General features: G+C 38.8%; 1 pseudogene; it reads right to left on the bottom strand.

The window, feature by feature from the left end:
- Window positions 1-16,276: 16,276 nt before the first annotated feature.
- On the bottom strand, window positions 16,277-16,903 carry LOC149257736 (ethylene-responsive transcription factor ERF106-like; annotated as a pseudogene).
- Between the last annotated feature and the right edge of the window lie 10,366 nt (window positions 16,904-27,269).

Genomic DNA, 27,269 nt, shown 5'->3' with positions numbered 1-27,269 from the left:
TGGTTGATGCCCCTCTAGATTACAACCTTCTCTTGGGTCGAAGTTGGTCTTACGCTATGACAGCGGTTGTTTCATCGGTCTTTCGAGTAATAAAGTTTCCACATAATGGAAATATCGTAACAATAGACCAGCTGGCTTACTTTTCATCCGACCCAGCCTCTTCGGAGAGTATTCAACATGTTGGTAAAACGACTATCCCATATAAGGATGTTGCAGTAGGATTAGTTAAAGATGTCGGTTTACTGGGAACTTTTCCTTTTCCTCCAATCAACGCATCATCTTCATTTGCAACTATTCATATGATTACATCAGACACCATTATTTATGATGATCCTTGGATCATCCCTTCTGAATCTGAGATAGACTCATTTGGTAATTCCATGCCTTTGAGTCCATATGAAATTCCTATAAAGTCGTGCAGTCTTTTGCCGACCTGGGTTCAACCGAAATTGACTTAATGAATGTGGTCTGTGAGGAATCACTTTTCACATCAACCTTGGATTTAACTACGTTTTCTGAACTTATTCACTCTGATGAGCAAATTCGTGAAATCCTATGTGTAGATGATTTACCATGGGAAGATCTCCATCACCGATCTTCGTTTTTCCCTGAGGATGATCGTTTTGAAAATGATTTCTCATCAATTTTTACAACTGAATATGTCAAGGAACCTCAGAATCCAATGAAACATCCCGATTCAGAGTTAAATTTGGGAAACATCTCTTGAACTCTTCCTATTGACATTTCGGTTAAGCGCGTGTTGAAAACATTCACATAGGTGCCTCGTGTACAGATGACGAAATTCAACTATATAAGGCCCTATTTCAAGAATTCCGCGACGTGTTTGCCTGGTCCTATGAGGAAATGCCAGGAATTGATCCCGCAATTGTTGTTCATGAGATCAAGACTTACCCGGACGCTAAACCCGTCCGGCAACGTTTGCGTCAGATTCACCCACGAAAAGCTGCTGCAATTAAAGCAGAAGTTGAAAAACTGTTGAAACCAGGTTTCATTTATCCGATCCTGTTAACGGATTGGGTATCGAATATTGTTCCGGTTAACAAAAAGCAGGGAACAATAAGAATATGCATCGATTATAGGGACATTAATCGAGCCTGTCCAAAGGACAATTACCCAACTCCCTATATCGATCAAATCATTGATGATTGTGCTGGCAGCGAAATATTTTCCTTTATGGATGGTTTTTCCGGATACAATCAAATCAACATTCTACCCGCCGATCAACCAAAACGGCTTTCATTTGTCCATGGGGGACATTTGCTTATTGCAAATTTCCTTTTGGGCTTAAGAATGCCGGAGCAACTTTTCAAAGGGCGATGTCTTATGCGTTTCATGACATCAAACACATTGTGAAACCGTATCTCGATGATTTGCCTACTCATTCATTACATCGAGCTGATCACCTCGTCCATTTACAAGCAATCTTTATGAGGTGTAGGCATTATCGTATTCGGTTGAACCCACACAAATGTGTCTTCTGTATAGAAACGGGTCGATTGCTGGGATTTGTAGTTTCGAAAAACGGCATTTGCGTTGATCCCTCAAAGGTCGAAGCTATCATCAAATTGCCTCCTCCTTCGAGTCTTCGCCAACTCCAAAGTTTGCAGGGGAAAGCAAACTTTTTACGACGATTCATTCCTAACTACGCCGAGGTTACAAAGGGTTTTACCCGGTTGTTGAAGAAAAACACTCAATTCTCTTGGGATGAGATAGCTCAGAAATCTTTTGATGCACTCAAACACGCGTTGACCCATGCACCATTGTTGCATCCTCCCAACTACAACCAGGATTACTTCTTGTATCTCGCCGCCTCCTGTTCCACCATTGGAATGGTCTTAGTTCAGGAAGATGAATTCGGAACAGAACATGTGATATATTACCTTAGTCGAACGTTAAATCCAACTGAGCTAAAATACTCACATGTGGAGAAATTGGCATTGGCAGCCGTTCAAGCTGTCCAACGTTTTCGTCACTACATTTTACTACGTAAAACTACGGTAGTTTCGGATTGCAACCCTATGATCTACATTTTGACCAAACAATTGCTAGGGGGCAAGTACTCTAAATGGATCGTTATCCTGCAGGAGTTCGACTTGGAGTTTGAGAAATCTAAGTCTAAGAAATCTTTAGTTTTTGCAGAGTTAATGTGTGACTTCCCGCGTGCTGACACGGAAACTGTGGCAGAGGAGCCCATTGCGGACGAATCTTTGTTTCTAATCAGCACTTTAAATCCGTGGTATGGGGATATCATCGTCTATCTCCACACCCAATCCTTTTGGCCAGAAATTTCAAGGTCGGAACGTCGGAAAATTCGATTCCAGTCCCAACAATTCAAAATTATTGGAGATACTCTTTATCGCCGTGGGGCGTACTCTATTTTTCGAGGTTTCTTAACTCACGAAGAGGCTGAAGGGGTTCTAAATGATTTTCACTCTAGAGCATGTGGCGGTCATATGTCTGGGTATGCCACAGCCCAAAAGATATTGCGCGTTGGCTATTTCTGGCCGTCCTTGTTTAAAGATTGTATTACGGCGGTCCGAAAATGCCACAACTGCCAGATTTTTTATCGTAAGATGCGCGCTCCACCTGCTCCTCTCCACCCTATAATTGCCGTTGGTCCTTTTGCCAAACGGGGTATTGATTTTATTACATGTAACCCTCACTCGGCCGGGGGGCATGCGTATATCATCCTTGCGGTAGATTATTTTACTAAGTGGGCCGAGGCGATGGCTACATTCGCGGCAGATGGAAAAACAGCTGCAATTTTTGTGTTCAATCATATAATTGCTAGGTTTGGTGTCCCACAAGCGATAATCACTGATCATGGGCGTCATTTTCAAAACGTTATGATGACCGAACTTACAGGCCAGCTTAGTTTACGTCACGATAGTTCAACCCCTTATTATCCACAAGCGAATGGTCTAGTTGAATCCATCAACAAAGTTTTAGTTATCATGATTCGACGAATCATTGGGATTCATCGGTCGAATTGGCACAACATGCTATTTTCAGCGCTTTAGGCATACCGAACCTCAGTAAAAACATCAACAAGGTTCACTCCTTTCCAACTAGTCTATGGTTTGGAAGCCGTGTTACCCATTGAATGCAAAATCCCGTCACTGCAAATGGCCATCGAGTTACTTCCAGCCACTTCCGAAGAGGAAAAGCGTTTGTTATACTTGGCTCAATTAGATGAGAATCGACGTGATGCTGCATTGGCGATCGAGACTCACGCAAAACGAATGAAAGCTCAGTATGATCGAAATGTGACCCCTCGAAATTTTTCGGAAGGGGATCTAGTCTTAGTTTATGATCAAGCTAATGATAAATTAGGCGCTGGAAAATTCGTTCCTATGTGGCATGGTCCCTATGTTGTCAAGCAAAAGCTAGCCAAAGGGGCTTATGAATTGGTATACTTTGATGGGGACTCTTTGGGTAAACCCAGAAATGGTCTTTACATGAAGAGGTATTATGCTTAAAAGAATGGGTATGGAGAATTGTTAGTTAGGTTAGTTTTTATTTCTAGCTAGTGTGTTTTAGTTTAAAAAGTGTGCTTAGCTTAGAGAGTGTTTTTCCGTCATTATTCCTGCTTATCTTGGTTTTACTCTTGATATTGCAGATGTCGATGCCTCTCCAAACATACATTGGATTTGCTGATGGTGCTTGTCGTAATACATGGAACATCTCTTCCGCAGCCTGGGTTATCTATTCACCCTCTGACGAGTTAGTTTCTATGCATGGGGTAAGCCTCGGTCAAACAACAAACAACATTGCAGAGTATAGTGCAGTGATTGAGTTATTGTCTGAATCTATTTCATTTGGGATTCGGAGTTTGATAGTGAGGTTAGATTCTGAACTCGTTGTATTACAGCTTAATAGAGTGTATGCCATTAGAAATCCAGTGTTATTAACATTATTTTTGAGAGTGTGTCTCTTGGAACGTGAGTTTGATTACATTGAATATCAGCATATTCCAAGGTCTTTAAATAATTAGCAGATGCAATTGCTTCTCGAATGTTAAATAGACATTTGCAATAATCATACATGTAAATTTAAAACCATTCCATAACATGATTTACAAGATAAGCCGGTAATAGTGATATATATATAGGAGTGTGTCAAAAAATACATCGTCCTCGATCATAGGTTGAAAAACACCTTATGATCAGCAAAAATGATAAGTACAAAAAACAAAATGTCACATGTGCCCACAATAGGCGATCATCCTATCACTGGTGATGATCTCTATAAGAAACCACTGCACGGGCCACCTTGCAAAGGAACCTCCTAAAAGGTCCCGGGACTCCAATCACGTAGCGCTGAAGTCGACGAGGAATGTCGTCTATAGTGGTCTCAGGAATATCTCCTGTCAAGCGCTCGAGATGACCCTCCAACTCGGCCAAAACCTCTGCTGATTCGTCCTGTGGGGCTGACGCAGGTGCAACTGGTTGCCTCCTCTCGAAAGGCCGGAGAGCGGCTGGTTACTGTGGACCCACATCTGCATTTGAAATTTTTACTATCAGTTTTGAGACGATGGAAAAAATAAAAATAAAAAATAAAATAGGAAAAAGTTGAAAAGGATTTTACCTGACTCGTCCCACTGCTCTCCTGGTGGAAGAGCCATGTCTGGGTCACCACGAAAATCTATCCCAGCGTAAGGGAAGTCCTGAATGGAAAAGACCTGGTTTTCCAACCATTGGAAATACTCAGGTTTGAACCGAGCAACCTCTGTCCTCTCGTCCGGGTGATGGGCCATGACTGCGACCCATCGCATCAGTTTGGGCTCTCGAGGAAGCCCAGCTCCAACAGTAAAGTGTTGCGGGATCAGCATAGGAACCCTCTCCAGGCCAAAACTCACGACCAAAGCCCCATAACCAAAGGTCTTTAGTCGTCCGCTCTTGGCCCTGGTCAGTTGTCCTTTCACATTGGCCAGCACAGCATTGCACCAGTTGAAGATGGTGCCTCGAAAGCAATCAACTGCCATACGCATCTGGGATCCGGTGGCAATATGTAATGCGGTAGCTCCACAAAGTCTGGTGACAGTAAATGCAATCACCATGAGTTTAGGATGGGATATGGTCTTTATGTCTATCCCTTTGTCTCTAGCCTGGCTGTTGCAGTACTCTAGCCGGAGGCTATCGACAGACTGGCCACCTGGCCTAGTCCCGTGCAGAGTCAAGTCTTCGCCTCTCTTAGGCAAACCAGTCAAGAAATAAATGTTTGCCGGCTCGATTTCGAGCTAGTGGCCGCCAATGAAAAAGCATTGGTCCTGTATGCTCCATCTATCAACCAGCCACTGTAAGAAATCCACCTGAGCCCTCATGCCAGGAATGGTCCAGAATTTGTACAGTCCGCACGCCCTCAAAGCATCAAGTGAAGGCTGATGATTCCATGCGGCAGCATCCACGTCCTCATGCTCTCGTTCACACCAATCTAGCATGATGTACTCTCTGCATCAAGTATAAAGATTAATTAAATTGCTAGAAAATATTTTGATTGGTCCATTTTTGAGAATCTTTGGGTTTAAAACCCTTGCGGCGGGGTAGGCACCCTCCGAGTTAGACACAGTGCGTGGGTCTGCACTTTGTCTACACGGAAGGTGCGGACCCCGAGCTTTTTCCCAATGGAGAAAAAGTCGGGGTCCGCAATGGTAAACCTGCGGACCCCCACGCGCGGGTTTTGCGCCTAAAAACCCTCCCAAGAAATGAAATGAAGGACTAAATAAAAAAACTAAACGGTTGAAAATGAAGAGTAGGATGATGTGGATTACCTGGAGAAGACGACGCTCAATTCCGACGGTTGGATTTTCCACAATCTTCACGGGAAGTTTTCTAAGCAAAAGCACTATTTTCTCACCCAAACTCAAACGGTAAAAATGAATCGCAAAGGCCCTTTTTATAAGTTTTTTGATTAAATAAATCGCAAATTTGTTTATGTTTCACTTTGAAAAGGTATTTTGCGACGCTTTTATCCATTTCAAACAGGTATGAGTAATGTTTGTGTTTTTGTGCAGAATAAAGGATTATTCAGGCGAAATCTATCATTTTCGATAGAAAAACATGTAGAGTCATCTTTAAGCTCTTTTCTGACTCCTAAAACATGAAAAGATTGCCGAGTGTTTCTTTTAAACTCGTTAAAACGGAATTAAAAGAAGGTCCACTTACAGCTCTTTTCCGACCGTAAAAACATGAAAAGATTGCTAGATTTTTGTCGTTTCGAATTTGATATTGGTTATAAAACGACGTGCCATTGATCGCTTTTTTACTTTTTTGGGTCAAGGGCACTAATAACGAAAAGTACTCATTGGTTGTAAAAGATCAAGCGGTTCTCTCAAGTATTATTTTATACTTTTTCGGGCTTGGGAGACATAAATTTACGAAAACGGTCAACCCTGGAGTCTTCTTAAGTTTTTTTAGACTCTCTAAAATTGAAAAACGTCGAGTTTCAGCTATACTGGACTCGTTAAAATTTCACAGTAAAGGACCTGTTCAATTACAAACAGGAACGAACCACTCCTTCTTAGGGTTCGAATTTAAACTAAGTTGGACTCATCCGAAGGATGAGCATATAATCAAGCAAATGTTATCCTCCTATAGCTTGTCAAAAATAAAGAGGTACTTGCCAGAAATGGTGGGGGAAAAGAGAGAAAAATGAGTCTGTTTGTCATACTTTGTAACCACTCTTGAACACGACACTTTTATTCGCCTGGGTTGGGAAATCCTTTTCCTAACAGTTGATCAAACCACATTGAAAGTCTTCAGTCGGTTTCTGGGTATTAACTTTGGGTCAATTGTCACCAAGTCATCTGTTGTGTCGTTATGTGTTCAAGAGGTCACTGCCAATAAGCCATTCATCTGCAAAATATCTGTCATCCATCTTGACCATCCCTGAGTCAGTCCTTGCAACTAAATTTCTTCAACTTGATCTATGATTTCGTGTTGTGGGCTTGCCTACGATGGATCGCTTTCTATCGACATTAGCTCATTATCTAGAAAGATGATCTAGGAATCGTCAGTACCTTGAGATCTGCATGCCTCAATGGCAGGTTTCTCGCCTTTGATGAAAGTTTACATCATTGACTTTCGATCGAAGGATTCCGTGATATGTTCAACATCAACACATTTATTCACATCTCATGGATTGTACTTGGTACTTTGAGAGCCATTGACATCACTGGTGGTTTCTCTCACACTTGTTAACAGTTTACATCATTGACTGGTAATCAAGTGGTTTCTACCATGTTCGACATCAACACATTTATTCCAATGGATAGAATCGTACTATTTCGGGAAGTAGAAATGAAGACCCTGGATCTAGTTTCCACCATCCAGGCTGCGAGGAATTTTGTATTCATTATATTGTGGACTGTTCATAAACAGATGGTTGCGTCCATACTGTGTTCACATGAGTCTATACTTGTGATGTTTTATAAGATCATTCCTATATCAGAGCAGTAGATAGTTTTCTAGTTAGTTTTGATCTGAGTATGGGAATGCCTACCTCAGCGATGATATGATCTCATATATATATCTTGCATTGAATGTTTTTACAGGTTCCAACCAGGCTCTCCACAAGATGATCCTCGAAATGATAAAGTACTTCACTCTTCCTATATGATAAATGAAATCCTCATCTACTACAGACTTCGCACTTTAGGGGGCAATCTGTTACACAAAAATATCGTCATTATGATTATTTACAGTCAGTATGGGTCTATCATCACTTGTACTATCCTCCTAAGCAAGTCTAAGACCTCAGCTCTTCAGATCAAGCTTTGGAAATGAGAGAAAGACATTAAAAATCAATGTAACTCTGGTTTCGCACTTTCTCTCATGGTCACCTGCGGTCCCGCACCTTCTGTGTACAAAAGCTGCGTACCTACCTGCTCTGTCCCTAACGGTGTAGGTGCGGACCCCTGTGAAAGTCAAAAGGCACAAGTTTTATCTTAAAAACTCACTTTGGGTTAATTCTAGAGTTTTCTAGAAGGAATTTTGATGTGGATTGTTCGCTCTGAGGTGGTTCATGCATCCCAAAAGAGAAGGAGCTAATCCCTTGACTAAAGGAGCTATCCCTTTGAAGGAGGTCCTAGTAATTTCCCTCCATTGCACTATAAATATAGGCATTGGGGTGAGGACTAGGGAGGTTAGAAGCTGAACATTTTGAGGGTAAATGCTGGTGAAATTAAGACTTCCTAGTTGAGCTTAAGAGGAGAGATCACATACCTTTTTGGCTTCATTTGGGAGTGAGTGAAACTTGTCAAAGTAAATGAGACTTCTTGTTGGACCCTGGGAGGAGCTTGTACAGCGTCAAGGCGAAGGTTGTAAAGTTCTTCTTCTTTTGAATTAATACAATCAAACTCATTTTTCTCAACAAGTATCTTATGTTATTTGTTTCATGGACTCCTTGACTTTCATGTTAAATATGTTTTATGCAATTGGTTTTTCAGGTGTTATTTAATTTGTTGCCTTGTTTTCTATTGTTTATTAAAGCATATTTAGAGAAAGATAGTGTCTGGTTGGTTTGCTTGTCATTAGGTCTTCTTTAGATTCTAGGAAGGTCTATCTTGTCCGCAGGATCGACTCATTCCTGAGGTGACAATAGGGTTTATGAGTCATTGGTGGTAATTTGGCTTGGCTCTGTGGTTTCTTGGCACTGCCTGTGGCTCCACTGTGTATTTGTGACTGTTTTTTGTAGTTATTTGTGTATTTAAACAGTCCTGCAATGACCTCTCAGGGGTTTGTAGTCTCCGTCGACTCTATTCTATTTGTTGGTCGTTGAACAATGCACTGTGATGCTCGGCTTTTGACAAATATATATATATATATATATGTTGTAAATTTGATTGTTTAAATTTTGCAAAGGAAATTGGGAATGCAATCATTTCTGTACTTGAAACTTGTCTTTGTGGATAATGGCTTTCTCGTTCCTTCGTATATTTGCTCTGTTTGTGCTACTGCTTGTTCGGGAGCTCTTCTCGCTCTGGTGCTTGCTGTTCACCTGTGTGTATGTACTTTGCTTATGGAAAGGAAAATAATTTAACAGTATTCTGTAGGAAAAATTCTTGTACTGTAACATGAATGGACTCAGATGTAAACTGTTTATGTGCTTTCCCTTCATTCAATTCTTTGATGGAAAAAGATTACATTATTTGTTTTCTCCTTTCGTTTTGTAGAGAACACTAGACAGTTAGCAAACTTCCAGTAGTTACATTATATGGTTACATAAAATGGTTTCTGAATAACTGTCTTTTCTTGCTTTGTAAATTAAAAACCAATTTTAAATAAAACTAAAAAGTAAAAAGAAATACGTAAGAAAACATTAACATTCGCTGAAACAACCATTCCTAGGAAATGAAAACTAATGAAACTCAAACTGTTTGAAAGAGACAAACTCCCAGCCATGTCCTCCCTAAGCTGGATGCTCTTGCATTAGGTTCCCTGGGTAGGTGAAATTCATGGCTCTGGTCCATGAGCTCCTCGATAGAATACCCTGCACGTTGTATCTGTCCTACATCAAGCCACGAACTGTCCTCAATAGGGAGGTTCTTCCAGTTGATGAGGTACTGTAGGTACTCCTTCCTCCGAGTCCGCCTGGCCACCTATGTGTCGAGGATTCCTTCGATTTCAAGTCATTGAGCTGAAGGCATTTGTCTCATCCATGACTACTCCTTTCTTGGGTGTCCCGTTTTGGTTGTGCCAAATTGTCCTCTTCTAGACTGGTAGTGTATGGGAATAAATCTACCACATTAAAGATGGGCAATATTCCTATACCTGGAGGCAATTGCAGAAAACCTACGCAGAATTTTACAAGGTCGAATTTTTTTGAATTTCAGCTTATTATATTCATCCTTAGGAAATCTTTCCTTATCCAGATGCACCAGAATCTGATCCCCTACATTAAATTGTACCTCACGTCGTTTCAGATCTGCTTTCTATTTGTACCTCTGACCACTATCTTGTAATTTCATCTTCACCTGCTCATGTAGGTCGTTAATTTCTCTTGCAAAGTCTTCCCTATCAGCATTTTTTTTCTCTAACTGTCCCAAATCCCATAGCTCATGCACTCCTCGGGGGTGCATTCCATACAAGATATGAAAAGGACTACTTCCTGTGCTTCAATTGGGTGATTCATTGTAAGCGAATTCCGCTTGAGCAAGTACATGATCCCACATTCGTGAATTTTCTCCAACTAGACTCCACAGCAGGTTTCCTAAACTTCTGTTCACCACCTCCGTTTGCCCATCAGTCTGTGGGTGATAAGCGGAGATGAAATTTAACTTCGTGTCCAGCTTTTTTCACAAGGTGCGCTAGAAATGCCCTATGAATTTCAAGTCCCTGTTGGAAATTATGGACTTGGGCAAGCCATGTAGTCTGATGAGTTCGGTGAAAAACAAGTGTGTTACATGGGTAGCGTCACTGGTTTTCCTGCAAGGGATAAAGTGTGCCATATTTGAAAATCGATCCACCACCACCATGATGGAATCAAAACCTCACTATTTTTTGGGCAGACCCAGGAAAAAGTCCAAACTGACTGAGTCCCACGGTCTGTTTAGAATAGGCAAGGGTGTGTATAACCCCGTGTTCTGATTGTGCCCTTTTGCCAACTGACATATCTTACACCTAGTCACATACTGTTGTACGTCTCTTCGCATCTTCGGCCAGTAATAAAAATGACTGAGCTGATCTAAGGTTTTATCAATGCCAAAATGTCCAACTAGACCTCCACTATGCTGTTCTCAGATGATGTTATCCCTCATCTAACATTCTGGGACACAACTGTCCTCCCTTGAATAACAACTCCTCCTGCAAGTTATAGTCCAGCCATGGACTATTGTTCCTCAACAATGGATTTTGGCAGGCTTCATAAGCCTCCTTGAAATCTGCATCTATTTGATACAATTCCTTCAAGTATTCAAATCCCAACACTTGTATCGTGCTCTCCTGCAAGAGTAGAAATCTTTTGCTTAGTGCATTTGCTACCTTGTTCGCTTGACCATTGATATGCTTCAATACGAATGTAAAGCTTGTAAGTACTCCACCCATTTTGGATGTTTATGATTCAACTTATGTTGCTGCATAACATACTGTAATGCAGAATTATCAGAAAACAAGACAAACTCATTACCTAACAGATAATGTCTCCAATGATTCAAAGCTTGGACGACGACATAAAACTCCTTTCATAAGATGTATACTTTTTCCTGCTTTCATTTAATTTTTCACTAAAATAGGCTACTGGTTTGTCTTCGTGGCCAAGTACAGCTCTAATGGCTATACCACTGGCATCACAACGAACTTGAAAAAGTTTGTTGAAATCAGGTAGCCTCAAAATTGGCCTCTTAGTGATCGCCTTCAATATCTGGAAGCTACTCTCTGCAACTTCAGTCCACTGAAAAGGTTGACTTGCCTTCTTGATTGTATCCAACATAGGTGCGCAGATTCCACTAAAATCCTTTATAAACTTGCGATAGAAACTTGCCAACCCATGAAAACTTTGAACTTCGAATAGAATCTTAGGGGATGGCCAACTAAGTATAGCTGCAACTTTTCTGGGTGCATTTTCAGCTCATTTTCTGCAATCATGAAACCCAAATAGAATAACTCCTTCTGAAAGAAAGTACATTTTTTCAGATTTATCAACAACTTGTTTTGCTGCAACTTCTCTAGAACATATCAAACATGTCGAAAATGTTCCTCCTTGGTCTTGCTGAAAATTAGTATATCGTCAAGATACACAATCACAAATTTCCCAATGAACTCTTTCAACATCTCGTTCATCAGGCGCATGAAAGTACTAGGGGTGTTACTCAACCCAAATGGCATCACCAGCCATTCATACAACCCTTCATTAGTTTTGAAAGTTGTTTTCCATTCGTCCCCTTCTCAGATTCTAATCTGGTGGTATCCACTCTTCAAATCTATCTTCGAAAAATATGTTGTCCCGCTCAAATAGTCCATCATGTCATCTATTCATGGTAATGGAAATCTATATCTGATCGTAATTTTGTTTATTGCTCGTGAATCTATACACATTCGCCACTCGCCTCCTTTCTTGGGAGCTAAAACTGTCGGAACTACACACGGGCTTAAGCTTTCTCGAATCAGTCCCTTATCTAGCAACTCCTGTACTTGTTTCCTAATCTCCTCATTGTCTTTGGGGCTCATCCGGTAAGCAGCTTTATTTAGTAAACTAGCTCCAGGGATGAAATCTATGTGATGACTGATACTCTGCTTTGGTGGCAATTTATCTGGTAGATCGTCCACCACAATGTCGCTGAATTCCTACAACATTTCCTGGATTTCTTCAGGTAAATCAGAAATTTCAGTGTGCAACAGCACTATTCTTGGTCTCTTTACAACATCATACTTCACCTTGTCATCTTCAATCTATTTCAGAAATTGTTTTCCACCCACCAGTAATACTTTTGTTCCACTAGTCTTTGTTGTCTCTTCCTCCTTGATGGGTACTAGCGTATGCTTAATCCCATCTTTAACAAACTTGTAACAGTTTGTTTTCCCATCATGAACAACTTTTCGGTCATACTGCCACGACCTACCTAGCAGAATATGACACACGTCCATGGGCATGATGTCACAAATCACTTTGTCCCTATACTTGCCAATATGGAACTCCACCTCACACTGCTCATCAACTAGCAGTTGGTGACCCTTCTGTAACCACGACACCTTATAGGGAGTTGGGTGCTTCAATCGTTTTAAACCCAATTTCTCCACCATCTCTGTTGCAACCAGATTATCAGTACTTCCACTATCTATAATCAGTTTGCAGCATTTGCCATGTGACTTGCACACAATCCAGAATAATGCCTTTCTTTGGGTTTGTTCAGTTGTTTCCTTTGCCAGTTTCAGTAGTACCTTGTTCAAGACTAAGGCCTTTCCTGTCTCTGGTACATTCTCTACCTTGTGAGGCGATGCCTCTACTTCTTCCATCTGAGCAACATATGCTCCTCTTTGACCAGCCTGTTCTCCTTCAAGACACTCAAAGGATCTATGCCCCCACTTGTGGCACTTGTAGCACTGGTAGGCAGCTCCTATGCCTCTGCCATTTCCCCTTCCACTTTGGTATGGCCTTCCTCCCCTAGTGCTACCTTCCTTTTCTGCTATCCCAGATGTCTTTGAACTGTTACCCTCTTCACTGTTGTTGGCATTCCTTCCTCTACCAAAGGATTGTCCTTTCCCTTTGCCAATTCCTTGTCCTCTCCTGGCATTTTTCTTTCTTGTGATCTTTTCCTCTACCTTTAAGGCACTTCGGTATGCTTCCACTATGGATTTTAGAGAAAGAATACTTATCTTGTCCAATATCTCCAGCCTTAGGCCATTCACAAACCTTGTTGTCTTTTCTTGGGTGTCTTAGTATAACCAGCTCTCAAATTCACCCGATAGAATTCTTCAGTATATTCTTTCACCGTCATTCCTCTCTGCTTCAAATTCTTTACCTATCGATGTAGAGCAATCTGGTAATCTTTGGGCAAAAACTTGCCCTTCATCTTGGCGACCATTCTGGTCTACTTTTTAATTAGTAACTTATTCAATCTTTTCCTCTCTGCTTGGACACTATCCCACCATAAGGCCGTGTGTCCTTTCAGCTTGGTGGCAATGAATTTAACTCTCCTATCTTTGCTAACCTCCTCACATTCAAAATATTTGTCCAGCTCACTAATCCAACCCAACAACACTTCTGTGGACAAACTAACATCATAATTTGGAATTTCAGGCTTTGGCTTACTGCTAGCCAATAAGACTGACCTTAACAATTTGATTCTGGGTCCTTCTTCATATGATCCATCTGTTGTAACTACAACTTCTTCTTCATTGTCGTCCCCTACTTCTGGATCCCTTCTCCTTCCTGCTTCTATTGCCGCCAAACGGGCATTCAGGATCCTAATCTCTTCCCTCAATCCCTCATCTACTACTCTTCGAATAGCTTTGCCACGACCTGTTCTTCCAGCTTCCATTTTAGAAGAAAATTGGTTAACTGCTCCTCCTCTAATACCAAAATTTTATGGGTCCAGCCCTTAAGACTTTCAGGTTAATGATAAAGTTTTTGATTGGATTTTTATTAAGCGGTGGTTGGTTGAATTTAATTCTGTGGTACTGGTGTTTTATTGAGACGAGGACATGCGTCCAGGCCTCAGGCTTTGTTCCTTCCCGCTCCTTCTGTGCCCTGAAACCTTAACTGTTCATTTCATTTACTATGTTCGTTTTGATGTGTCGCTATGTTGCTAGTGAGGTCTTTGGTTCTGCAACACAAGGGTTTGCTATGTCACTTGTTTGATGTTTCGCTTCCACTATGCCTGGTTTGAAATTTAGTGAGGGTTTCTACCTACGGACGATGTCTCGGCCTGTTCTGGGCTCGGCTTCGAGACCTGGGTGTGAAACCCTCGTTATTGGTCTCTGTTGCCAACTTTTTCTCGGCTATATTTGTGTTTTCAGTTGCATCTTTAGTTTACTTATCTCCCCTCCATGCGCTGGCTTCACAGATTGATTATTTGTTTGGTTTTTTTCTTGTCTCAGGTTGTGGCTATGGAGTTGCTCAGCTTTTGACTTCCACTCGGCAGTCTTCTGAAAGGTAAGCTCTCTTTCTATGCTAGTTGTTCTTACTTTGTTTTTCTCAGTTGCTGATAGCCTTTTCTCCTCGTGGCAGCGAGCAACTCTGTCACTGTAACCTTGGCTCCGTGGCTCCTCTGTCAGCTTACACAGGCTCGACTCTACCTTGGTAAGTCCTCATAACCCTACCCTATTTTTTGGTTGCACTTTGTTAATGTAACTGTGGTTTGTTTCTCATGGCTAAGGACTTGTTTTTTGGCCAATGCAGGTGAGTGATGGGCTTGTTCATGGTCTTCATGCCATGTCTCCTACGCTTGAACCGGGTAGACTCGCTCCTTGGTGTCTTCTTGTTTGTTTGGCTGAGGGTGTACTGTTCATAGGGTTTATGAGTCTTTGGTGGTAATTTGGCTTAGCTCTGTGGTTTCTTGGCACTGTGCCTGTGGGTCCACTGTGTATTTGTGACTTTGTTGTTTGTAGTTATTTTTGTATTTAAACGGTCCTACAATGACCTCGCAAGGGTTTGTAGTCTCAGTCGACTCTGTTCTATTTATTGGTCATTGAACAACGCACTGTGATGCTCAGCGTTTGACATATATATATATATATATATGCTGTAAATTTGATTGTTTAAATTTTGCAAAGGAAATTGGGAATGTAGTTGTCTTTGTACCTGAAACTTGTCTCTGTGGATAATGGCTTTCTCGTTCCTTCATATATTTGCTCTGTTTGTGTTGCTGCTTGTCCGGGAGCTCTCCTCGCTCTGGTGCTTGCTGTTCAATTGTGTGTATGTACTTTGCTTATGGAAAAGAAAATAATTTAACAGTATTTTGTAGGAAAATTTCTAGAGCTGTAACATGAATAGATTCAGATGTTTGTCTTCAGAAACTATTTCTGTGATTTCTCTTCATTCAATTATCTAATGGAAAAATATTACATTAGTTGTTTTCTCCTTTTGTTTTGTAGAGAACACTGGATAGTTAGCAAACTGTTAGTAGTTACATTATATGGTTACATAAAATGGTTTCTAAATAATTATCTTTTCTTGCTTTGTAAATTAAAAACAAATTTTAAATAAAACTAAAAAGTAAAAAGAAATATGTAAGAAAACATTAACATTGGCTGAAACATCCATTCCTAGGAAATGAAAACTAATGAAACTAAAACTGTTTGAAAGAGACAAACTCCCAGCCATGTCCTCCCTGAGTTGGATGCTCTTGCATTAATATCAGACAAATCTCACAAAGATTTATTTATTGTTGTAATGTGGGTTTTTTGTATTTATTACATGTAAGCATTAAGGGAGAGTGTTGGAAGTAAGGCTTCCATGTAATGTGAGAGTTGTCATAGTGAGTCCCTAGGTGTCAATCTAGAAGTACTCAGTTTCCTATGCATGAGTTTTAATAACTATCTAGATGTGTCATTGTGAGTGATCTAGATACTATAAATATGTAATGTCTGTAAAATCATATTGTGTTTAGTGTTTTGTGTTTAATCACTCTCTGCTCTCTCTATTTTTTATCAGAACCTTCATCAAAATCTTAAAAATACAGAATGGGAATAAGGGGGAGAAGATGAAGACAATTTGATCAAATTTTCTAGAGATTTTCTTAATTCCGACAATATCAACTTTTCCTTCTCATAATCACAAACATAAATACATTCACACAATCATAATAACACCATAATCATCATGAGAGACATATTAATTTATTCATTATCCTAGCACACCCACAACTCCTTAACTATGATGTCCCGTTGTTGTCATTTCCTCTCTTTCTCTTATGCCCCATGTGACCTACTGTTGATTCATTCTCTGAATTGGAAGCAAAGGCTAAAGGGAAGTTAACAAGAGCCATGGCTCTGCAGATTCTAAAGGCAACGCGGTCATATGCGAGAGCGGCCTCTTTGGCACTATTGAAAGTGTCGAGCCAAATTCTAGCCCCTTTCTTAGCAGGGTCCCTGATTTCTGCTGCGCATTTACCCCACAACCACCATGTGACTCCTCTATAGTGCCTTTCCTTATTCTCCTCATCCTGTGCCTGTGGATTCCCCTTAAATGCCTCTTCACTTTTTGTAACAGTGCACACAGAAGAGCAAGAAGAGGAGGAATAATCTTCTATTTCTGCAAATTCATTATCTGATGTTAATCTGCTAACACTGGCTACGAATGTCGAGGAGATGGACGATGACACTAATTGATTTCCTCCTTCAACATCTATTTCATCCTCCACTTCTAGAAAATGGTGGTGGATCAACTCTAACATATTCCACATTTCAATGTTGATGCTGTTGCTCACCCCTCCTGCAACGTCCATCGTTGAGTCTGAAAAGTCCCAATTACAATCATGTTAAAATGGGATGATTTCGTACCAAGCGGAGAAAGCCAGAGTGAGAGAAATATAAAGGGTGCATTTCCATTTTCATCAGTTGCAGTTGTAACAGTACGTACATTGAATCATGCCAATTCTTTTTGACTCTGCACATCCGTTAATGGTGTCAGTCATACTTATAACCATCCCACGCTTGTTTTCATTGACTCCTTCTTAGGCTTTTCAATCATGATCTTACACGATGACCGTATGCGAGAACGCCTGTATACACTACTCCTTACAATGTTGATGTTGTTGCTTACCACCCCTGCAATGTTCATGGTTGTGTCTGACGAGTCCCAATTACAATCAAGTTAAAATGGATTGATTTTGTACCAAACAGAGAAAGCGACAGCGAGACAAATATAAAGGGTGCATTGTCATTTTCATCGGTTGCAATGGTAACAATAGTTACATTGAATGGTGCCAATTCTTTTAGAGTCTGCACTTCCATTAATGGCGTCGGTCATACTTCTGACTATCCCACGCCCGTTTTCATTGACTCCTTCTTAGGTTTTTCAGTCATGATCTTACAAAATGAGCGTATGGGATAACGCCTATTAAAATGAGATGGTTTATTGATAAATAAAACACCCACTGATAAACTCTACAAAAGAGAGTCTGAACCAGGAGATTCTAGCTCTTCAGAATGCTCTACATTCTCAATGTACTCCACACATTATATATCTTACATGGTTTTAGGGTTGTTAGAACCATACCCTTAGAAATAGAAACTAATTCCTATCCCAAGGTCTCGTGAACCAACTCACACTATTCTAGGATTCTCCATTATCTTCAACACTCCCCCTTAATGGATAAGGGGTTCAGAAATGTGCCTAACATTTCCCTAAACATTTCAAACTTAATTTTGCTAGGAGACTTAGTGAAAATGTCTACAACATTATCACATGTTTTACAATATACAAGATGGATTTCTTTTGATTGTACTTTCTCCCTAAAAAAGTGGAATTGTGTATCAATGTGTTTAGTGTTCTTGTGAAAATCCAAATTATTATCATGTTTGATTGAACTCTAGTTGTCGCATCTTATTATTGTTTCATCTTTCTGTTCTTCCCTGACATCCTGGAGAAGTCTCCACAACCAAACTGCCTCACATGTTGCTGCACACATAACTTGATACTCTACTTCCGCTGAAGACAAGGAAACCGTGTTCTATTTCTTGTTGCTCCTTGTAATCACCCTGAAGCCAATGTCGAATGCATAGCCTATTATGGATATGCAGTCGTATACATTTCCAGCCCAATCAGAATTTGTAAATCCTATCAATCTAACATCAGAGAAATCAATATAAATAATACCATAGTCTATAGTTCCTTGTAGATACCTTAAAACACATTTTGCTGCATTCCAATGACTCTCAAGTGGTTTGGACATGTATTGACTTAGCACACTGACTGCATAAGCCAAATCTGGTCTAGTAGTGGTCAGGTAGATTAAGCTCCCAACCAACTATCTATAAAGTGTTGCATCTGCCTCTTTAGAGCCATCCTCACTCTAAAGTTTAATGTTCTGCTGTAGTGGTACTACTGCAGCCTTACACTGATCCATCCTGAATCTTTCCAGTAGACCTTTGACATACTTACCCTGGGATAGAAAATTTTGTCCTGAATCTCTCCAGTTCTCAAGACCTAAACAGTATCTTAATTCACCAAGGTCTTTCATTTCAAACACCTGTGACATTTGTTGCTTAATTTCTTTGATTAGAGTAATAGCATCACCTGTAATAATTAAATCATCTACATACAAAGAAACCAACACTATGTGCCCCTTTTCATCTTTCATGGTATACAGATTAGGGTCGTTTTTACTTCTGTTGTAGCCAAGTTGTAGGAAAAATGAATCAATATTTTCATACCAGGACCTGGGTGCTTGCTTTAGTTCGTATAGAGATTTCTTTAATCTACAGACTTCCCTTTTTGGAAAAACCCCTGAGGTTTCTCTAAATAAACTTCCTCTTTCAATTACCCATTTAAAAAAATGCAGATTTTATATCTAGTTGGTGAATCATCCAATGTTTCTTAGAAGCTAAAGAAATCAACATTCTGATAGTATTTAGTTTAGCTATGGGGGCAAAGTTTTCTTCATAGTCAATGCCTTCTTTCTATGAATACCCCTTTGCTATGAATCTGGATTTTAATTTATATATGGTTCCATATGAATTAATAAAACCATTTACAACCTATGGCTTGTTTCCCTTTAGGAAGTTCAACCAGCTCCCAAGTGTTGTTCCTGATTTTAGATTCATATTCCTATTCCATAGTTGTTTTCCATTCACTACATTCATTTGCTTCCTTATAACTAGAAGGTTCAACAACATTCATCATACTAGTTATAAAAGCATTTTCCCTGTATCTAGCAGGTAATTGAATCTACCTACCTGATCTTCTTAGTGTTGGTATAGCTTCTAACCCATTCTGAGTTTCCTTTGTTGGACTCGGCTTGATTGCTGCATCAGAATTCTCTTCTTCTGACTTTGTCTATTGATCTTGGTTGGTTCTTGTTTCTTCACTTTCTTCCACCAAGAACGGAATATCCCATTCCTCATTGCGCTTATCAGATTCTTCATGAACCTTCTCATGGAATATGACATCTCTAATAACAAAAATCTTGTGAGTAGAGGGATTAAATAATCTATAAACTTTATATTGTGAACAATACCCTACAAGTGTACATCTGATGGCTTTTGAATCTAGTTTTCTTTTGTCTTCCTTTGGAATGTGGGAAATTGCTTTAAACCCAAAGAATCTTAAACGTTTTACTGCAGGCTTAAATCCATATAATGCTTCATAAGGAGTTTTAAACTCAAGACTCTTTGTAGGACACCTATTTTTCAAATAAACTACAGTATTAAATGCTTCAGCCCAAAAACCATTTGAAAGATCCTTACCTTTCAACATGCTCCTAACACATTCCACCAATGTTCTATTCTTTCTTTCCATTACTTGGTTCTACTGAGGAGTATGGGGTACTATGAATTGCTATAATATCCCATGGTCTTTACAATACTTGATAAGTTCATCCTTCCTATATTCTCCCCCTTGATCGGAGCGGAGAATTTTTATATGCTTCCATGTTTGCTTTTCAATCATGTTTATGAACTACTTAAAGTATTCAAATGTGTGACTTTTCATACTCAACAAATATGCCCAAGAAAATTTTGTGCAGTCATCAACAAATAGTAAAAAATACAGTGCACCTCCTAATGACTTTGCTTGCATGGGTCCACAAAGATCCGTGTGTACTAATTCAAGTATGTCTCTCTGTTTCCTTTCTACTCGAATAGGGAATTCTTCTCTATGCATCTTTCCTAATGTACAAGCATCACAATCATTATGCACTTGTTTTAATATAGGAAGATCTCTTACCATTTACTTTTTATGAAGTAACAGCAAATCATTGTAGTTGATATGACCAAATCTCTGATGCCACAGCTCTTTTGTAGTCAAACTTGTTGTTGTCAAAGCTCGAACTAGTGCTGATCTCACATCCAATTTGTATAGACCTCCTGTTTGAAATCCTGAAGCAATAATCTTCATGCCATCCAACAAATCTTTAATATAACAGTTAGATTTACAAAATTCAAATTTGAGATCTTGATCTGTAATCATGGATACAAAAATCAAATTCCTTGTCACACTAGGCACATACATGACATTATGAATATGTCTTACAATACCATCAAGTAAAATAACAAAAATTTCCCCACACCCTTTGATCTGATGACTTCTATCATCACCAAGGTAGATTTGTGATCCGTCGTTGATTTCTTTAAAATCTTCGAACCATTGTCTGTTTCTCGTCATATGTGTGGATGCTCCCGAATCTACATACCAGATGTCTGCATCAACATTCTCATCAAATTATGTGATGAACAATTTGAAGTTCTGCACATGATTATCATTTGCGAGATGACCTGCATGTCTTTTCTACCTCTGTTGTTGTTCATGATATTTCTTCTTCTTGCACTCCTTAGCCATATGACCAATTTTTCTACATTAAAAACATTCAATTTCAGAGTTGTTTCTATTCGGATGCATACCTTGAGTTTGATTTGGTCTTTTTTTTGGGTTTCCTCCGTTTTGCTGTTGCAGATTTCCTTTTCCTTTGAAGAAGTTCTTCTTCACCATTAATGCAAGATCTGCACTTTGGGGCTTCAGAGTCGATCTTCTTTCTTCTTCTTGCATTAATATTCCTGTCAGTTCATCAAAATTTGGGATTTTCTCTCTCGCATTTATCCCAGTGATAAACATTTGGTAGTCATCGGTCACACCATTCATGGTAATTGTTACTAAATCTATATCTGCAACGGCATCACCAATGTCTGCCAATTTGTTCTTCAAATCTTTGATCCTCGCTATGAAGGAAGCAATTGTTTCATTCACCTCCATCTTCAGGGTTAAAATCTTGCTCTTCAGGAACAAGAGACGATTTTTATTCCTGATCTCATACAAATCCTTCAATATTCCCCGGATTTCGTTTGTTGATTTACATTCTATGATATGTGGTATGATGCAATCTTTCACTAACATCTTCAACAACGTCCTTGCTTTACATTCTCTCTTCTCCCAATCTAGGATCGATGTTGATCCAGCTACTAGATTCAACTCATCCCCATTTGCAATCGTCCAAGCACTTTGCGCTTCTAGCATAGTTTGCATCTTGAATTTCCAATTCGCATAATTGGAGCCATTGAGTTTGTTATGCTCATTCAAGTATGCTTCAATTATTTGATTATTCATCTTGATGATTCAAAATAATAAATACTTGACAAGAAAAAAAATATGATAGATCTACCCCAAATCTTTTATCAAAGACAGTGTTTGCGTTATCAATATCAATCAGGTCGGCGGCCAACCATAGTAGTAGGGTTCCTGCACGTTTCCTCTATGCATATCCTTTCCACGCTTCCTCCGACTTTTTTGCGGCCTCCTGGATGTCTCCACGGATCAACCGTAGTTCCCATGCCCTCCACAGCCTCCAATCCACACCAATACAGTTTCTATGCACACGCTTTGTGCCATCACCTCTTGCAACCTTCACAACAATACTCCTCACTAGGCTGCAGCAACCTTGGCCTCCTGCATGTTAAAACATCAATCGAGGAAAAAAAACAATGTAGTTGCCTCCTCCTCGTGGCCTGAATGCCTCCACGTTGTGCGGGCCCCGATTTTATTTTTGCAACAAGTCTCATGCACCCTCGGCCTCCTCCATGACCACGTTGAGAAGCAGACAGGAAAAAAAACGTTGTTTTCTCCACGCGACCTCCGGGTAGGTCTTCGGCCTCCACCACGCTGCATAGGCCCATATTTATTTCTGATGCGCCGTCTCCATGTTGTCGTTGCGTTTCTCTCAGTCCACCACGTAGAATAGAACACGCAACCTCAGTCAGTGTGATTTTCCACTGAACATTCGTGTCATTCGACCAACCAGTGGCATTGGTATCACCAAGAAAAAACATGTAAGTCCACTACTAAGATCGACACGATTTTCTTGCTGATATACGCGCTTCGACGCAATTTTGTCGCCAAACTACGCATTGTTTTCGACTCAGGAGCGTCGGCTTCTCTCCACTCAGCAAATAGGTTTCTCAGCCCTGTCGCTCTGATACCATGTTAAAATGAGATGTTGTATTGATAAATAAAACACACACTAGTCAGCTTTACGAAAGAGAGTCTGAACCAAGAGAGTCTGGCTCTGCAGAATGCTCTACATTCTCAATGTACTCCACTCATTATATAGCTTACATAGTTTTATGGTTGTTATAACCATACATTTAGAAGTAGAAACTAGTTTCTATCCTGAGGTCTTGTGAACCAACTCACACTATTCTAGGATTCTCCATTATCTTCAACAATTTCGTACCAGGCAGAGAAAGCGACAGTGAGTGAAATATAAAGGGTGCATTGCCATTTTCATTGGTTTCAATGGTAACAATGGGTACATTGAATCGTGTCAATTCTTTTTAAGTATGCACATCCGTTAATGGTGTTGGTCATACTTCTGATCGTCCCACTTTCGTTTTCATTGACTCCTTCTTAGGCTTTTCAGTCATGATCTTACACGATGACCGTATGGGATAATTCTTGTATATACTACTCCTTACTTAAATTCCCTATATATAACACCTATAATTACTAATAGGTTGTGTTACAACTCTCTAAGCATTTGGATCAATATAAAATGGAACAAAAATCATAGGAAATGTCTTAAAATTCATGTAACTCGGGTGATGCAAAATCTAGTCCCACGATGACCGTATGGGATAATTCTTGTATATACTACTCCTTACTTAAATTCCCTATATATAACACCTATAATTACTAATAGGTTGTGTTACAACTCTCTAAGCATTTGGATCAATATAAAATGGAACAAAAATCATAGGAAATGTCTTAAAATTCATGTAACTCGGGTGATGCAAAATCTAGTCCCCTCATATTTCATTTTTTCCAAGTTTAGCCCATTCTTATGAGAAATCATTAGTTTCTTTTAACAATATTTTGGGTTGCTGAGTTTTTAGTGAAAGATGCAAGAATTGTATGGGTGGCTAAGTTTTTAGTGAAAGATTCTAAAATTGTACAAGAGCCATAGTTTATATGTATGTTGTTGAATATTGTTGCAAGTTGAGGTGTAGGGTGATGATATGCTGCGAATGTTTTAAGGGTTTGTTTGCTGAGTATGGTAAATGGTTGAGAGAGTGTTACGTGTTATTTTTTTTTAATTAATCTATTGAGAATAGATCTATTGTGGGTCTAATTTGAAAATTGACAAGGAGAGGCTCACATTTTCTGTATGCTGAGTATAGGTCGTAGTTTGAAAATAGATGAAATGAGGTTCACAAGGTTTTGAGTGTTGGGGCCTTCAATGTTACAGGCACAAAATTGGAAGCGAGTGGTGGCTTGCCAAGGTAGTAATGACTTCCTTCTAGTAGGGGCTAGAGAACTACCTTAAGGAGTAGAGGCTTCCTTTGAGTGGAGGCTAGAAAAATAGTGAAGGTGGTGGCATGCATGGTTTATGGGAGTGGTGGCTTCCGAGTGAATGGTGCCTCACATTGGTTTGCAAGTGGAGGCTTGCACACTAGTGGTGGTGAGTTATTTAGATGTAAAAGAATATTAAAGATTAATAGAATGACGAAGACAAAGGCTATCTACGAATTTACCCTTTGGGTTTCCACCTTATATCTTGTGTCTCATGTGTTAATGATTTGAGTGGTTGTGTTTTGGTGATTACATGTTGTTTATTACTTGTGGATGGTTTTCATATGATTATATGCTTTTGCTTTGATCTACTAATGTGTTGTCAGTTAATTTATACATGAATCGGTGATTTTGAAAAGAAAAGGTAAAAATTGGTAAAAATTGGTCATAAGTCACACCAGTGATTGACTCCCCCACCTCTCAGTGGTATTCAAGGTTTCTAACAATCTCTAAGATTCAAGCTCTTATGCATCTGAAATTTTGATCTATAATACTCTCATATTTCTTCTCTTCAATTCCATAGGTCTAACCAAATTTGGTGTGCCAACTGAAAGCTATGATAACATTTCTAAAACTTGCTAATTTTTTATCTCTTCAAAGAGAAAAAGTCTAGCTTATGATTTCTCCAATTCCTCAAATATAATTATCAATTTTTTAGTTGAGATTGTTTGGAATTTCTCTTCAGATTTATAAATTTCATAGTTGAACATATGATGGAAAAAAGGTTATAGCACGAATATGAAGCTCAGTTGATTGAAGATAATTTTAAGGTTCTTAACAAATCCTAAATTCTATGGAATATATCTCCAAAGATATAGAGAGCCAAAATATGAAATTTTAACTGGGTTTGTTTAGATATATCTCCATTTTAGCATTTGATGAATCCAAAACAAGTGTTATAGCGAAAATTGCTAACTTGTTTGAAAAATATTTCAAGATCATTCACAAACCTTAATTTTCATAGTTTATATCTCATAAATTATAGTGCACAAAACATTGAAATTTGAATCATATGTTCACCAATATCTCAACTTAATACGATCAAAATTCACCATCTATTCACCATATAGCGAAAATTTCACACTAACTTGTTTGAAAAATATTTCAAGATCATTCACAAACCTTAATTTTCATAAATTATATCTCATAAAGTATAGTGCACAAAACTTTGAAATTTGAATCATATGTTCACCAAGATCTCACCTTAATACGATCAAAATTCACCATCTATTCACCATCAGAAACATTCGAAGAAAATAGTTCTAGTAAAAAATGTTAAAATGACATGTTCAAAACAAATTTAAAGAGCATTGATGACGCATAACTTCCTCAAAGAATATATATGAAATTATATTGAAACAAGATCTAAAAACTTAATTAGATCTTTTTTTATATTTCTTCTCTATATTTTTTCTCTATCTTTTGAAGCATTAAAAAAAATGTTATAGCAAAAAAGCCTATATAACATGTGTGAAATGGAAACACCTTAGGATCACCTGCTTTGATAGAAAATTTTATGAATGTTGTGTCTTTAAAATACTAAAAAAAACGAATAATACTATCATATTCAAGGGGAAACTTCATTTTACAACGAATACAATGTAAGAGACAATATTTGATGATTTGAAAAATATGTATCCTTAGTATATATATAAGTAAAGAGGTACAATTATAATAAAAGGGAATCAAGAAAGTTTCTAGCTAACCTCCTAATATAAAAACTAAAATAATAATGAATGCTTATTATGACTTTAATATAGGGCCCAAGGGCCATAAGAATGATGGGCAGAGTCCTCTCTATTTGAGGTTAAGTAGTTAAAAGGTGAAAAGATAAAATCTCTTTTATGATTAAAATGATTATATTTACTACAAATAATAAATGTAAAAACTAAAATTGATTGAAATACTATAAATTTTTTAGCATGAGAAAATAATCACACAAAAGAGAATAATAAAAATATTGAGTTTTAATACATTTAAAAAATTATTAGCTATATCTCAAGGGGCTTAGAAAAGATGGTGATGGGGTGTACTATTAAGTCACTTTGTGATGTGAAGGTCACCTTTTCGAAACTCTGTGGGAACAATTCTAGTCATGTTAAGGGGTTGGTGTGGCCTAGGTTGGGTCTTATCCCTGGGTGATTTTGACGGCTTATATGCCCTTGGGGTGCACTTTCTAAAGCCACAGGTCAACTCAGACCACTTGACAAACAAAAAAGAAAAATATTAACTTTAATTGTGGCATTTGAGGATAAGTAGATAAAAAATAAAATGGTGAAATCATTTTCACTCCTACGAGCATTCTATTTATTACAACTAAAAATAGAAAATGAAATTTACTAAGATATTAGAATTTATTTATTATATAGTTGTAACTTAAGAAAACTAAAAGAAAATAATTATAAGTTGTTAGCATTGAAAAAAAATTATAACAACTTGTAATTTAAAATCAACAAGCTTAGATCCATTATAACAACACAACCCCTTTAGTTTCTTATAGCTTGAGCAGACCTAATGGTTAAGATCACATGTTTCTGGTTAAGATCACATGTTCAAAACTAGAGGTGGATTGAGTATGTATGCCTAGGAAAATATGTAAAGATTAAAGTGGAGGAATATAAAGAGTGGAATATATATTTAAGTAAATAAAAATAAAAAATAAAAGGTGGGTGGGGTAGAGCATGTATGCCTTTTTAGACTTAGCAATGAAATTGTGCAAGGTGGGTGGATCTCAAAAAGATAAAAAATAGGGTTGAATATGGGAATTCAAGAAATGTTATAGAAAACACTCTGCAACCCTAATGGTCAGGTGACCATGAGTTAGGCAGCGTGAGGAAGAACCACAGATTGCAACAAGCAACAGACACAAAAACCAAGAACTAGAAGAAATGATAGAGGAGGAGAGGAGGGGAGAGATCCCCTCCTATCGAGATGTGGCAGTAGGAGAAGGCGAGAATACCAGCAACCAGGTGGGAGAAACAAGAAAACTAGGACCTATCCTTGGAGCACGATGGCAGGCAGGCAGCAAAGGAAAGTGTTTACCATGTGCGACGGAGAAACCAAGATTTATAATCTCGATGAACAAACTAGAGTGATACAGAAGCTACATGAAGGACCATGCGCTCATTTGCCGGAGTATGGCCAACAGAAAAGGACCTCACCAAATGGATCCAGCAAAAATGGCAACCGCGAGGCCACATCGAACTAAAGCTACGAGTAAGAGGCTTCTTCATGGTAATCTTCTCAAACTTGCAAGAAAAGAAAAAATGTTTGAAAATGGCCCTTACTCTCATTATAACGTTGGATTGTTCATG

Source organism: Pinus tabuliformis, chromosome 6 (assembly GCF_031772625.1).
Source record: "Pinus tabuliformis cultivar Carrire ecotype Pingquan chromosome 6, CPIR1, whole genome shotgun sequence".
Lineage (NCBI taxonomy): Eukaryota > Viridiplantae > Streptophyta > Pinopsida > Pinales > Pinaceae > Pinus > Pinus tabuliformis.
This window is presented reverse-complemented; position numbering and strand designations above follow the sequence as displayed.